The following is a 1,534-nucleotide window of genomic DNA, read 5'->3' as shown; positions in this document are numbered from 1 at the left end:
GGGAATGCAAGGGGTAACACTAGGAGCTTCTGCGTCCGGAAATATCCGAGATGAATGACAGTTTGTGCATGACGGAGGACTGGAGCCAGACACGATGTTTAAAACTAGGGTTTGGGTGCTCTCTCCTAGCTTAAAGGAGCCTGAAAACTGCGATTTTTGCTGCATCCTTGCAGTGCAGCCAGAAGAGGAAGGTCCTCACTGTGTTGGTGACTCTGTCTACAGTACCCTCCACATCACGGTAGAAGAGAAGGCCAGGGCTGCCAAGAAAAGACCTGAATCTGGACAAGAAGGTGAGAACCAGGTGGAGGCAAAAGAGGCGCGGCGCGGAGAGAGGGCCAGGGGAAAACAGATCTCTATTTAAGCTTCCAAAGGTAATTAACACTGAGAAAAACAGTCAATAAACCAAAAGTGGAAGATGAATTTACCAGTAATAAAGAACAAATAAGAGGACAACATCAAAATGACTCTAACATAAGTATGTTTAAGACACTCCCAGAAATAAAGGAATACAATCTATGCAGTAAGTCATTATGGCTCCCGCTCGCGGGCAGCCGGGCGTAGAGGGCGGTCGCGGCGGCAGGGTGTCGGCTACAGAGTTTTAGCCTAACTGGCAAGCGAGCAATGTCCACCTCCGTGTGTGTACGAGCGCATGGAAGTGTTGTGAAGAGTGAAGACTGTGCTCTCCCCAATTGTGTCGACCGTCGTGACTATCCCTTGCCTGATGTGGCCCACGTGAAGAACCTGTCGGCCAGCCAGAAAGCCTTGAAAGAGAAGGAGAAGGCCCCCTGGAGCAGCCTCTCCACTGATGCGCAAGTTGAATTGCATCGCAGTAAGTCCAGCGAGAGCTTTGCTGAAATGAGCCGGAGCACGAACTGCCACGTTCTTCATTGCCTTCGCTGCTCTCCTCCTGATCTAGGAGAAGCACTGTGTGCACGGCCCCGTCCCGCACAGCTCTGAAGGGGAGTGGGCGGCCAAGCAGACCACGAGGATGCTCGACATGACGGTCAGCCCCATCCAGGGCTTCTCTGCCAAGTGGGACTACGACAGGAACAAGCGGAAGAAATAAGAACCCGCCGTCACCGTATCCCAACCTCACCTTTTCCGTCACCTCCACGCGGCTCAGCATGTTTACTGGAACCATTACGTCGTGAACCAGCGCTAATAAACGAGCAATTTACGTGAAATCCTTCATCATTGTTTCTTAGATAACTAAATGGAAGTGTCTGTTATTTGAAATACAATAGGTTTCTCCCCCCTCCCCAAAAAAGAAATGTCATTATGAAAGAGAAAAAAAGTGACTTTCTCAATAGAAGTTGAATGGGCATCTGATAATATCCAAACTTGTTCATGTAAAAACAAATGAACAAAAAACACTTGGTAACAAAAGATAGTGGAATTTCTTTTACCTGGAAAAGGGTGTCTACAAGGGCCTACAGTAAACATAGTAACTTTAACTTTAGAAGCATTGTCATTAGAGTTGGGAGCAAATTAAGTCTGCCCATGATCCCCGACAGTTCAAATATGGACTTGAGGT

At 48.0% G+C, this 1,534-nt stretch overlaps 1 pseudogene; it reads left to right on the top strand.

The window, feature by feature from the left end:
• The first annotated feature begins 603 nt into the window (after positions 1 to 603).
• Positions 604 to 1,066, top strand: LOC131415240 (cytochrome c oxidase subunit 4 isoform 1, mitochondrial-like; annotated as a pseudogene).
• Positions 1,067 to 1,534: the final 468 nt, after the last annotated feature.

This window comes from Diceros bicornis, chromosome 16 (genome assembly GCF_020826845.1).
Source record: "Diceros bicornis minor isolate mBicDic1 chromosome 16, mDicBic1.mat.cur, whole genome shotgun sequence".
Classification (NCBI taxonomy): domain Eukaryota; kingdom Metazoa; phylum Chordata; class Mammalia; order Perissodactyla; family Rhinocerotidae; genus Diceros; species Diceros bicornis.
Note: the sequence above shows the minus strand (reverse complement) of the source record. Positions and strands in the feature narration are given on the sequence as shown.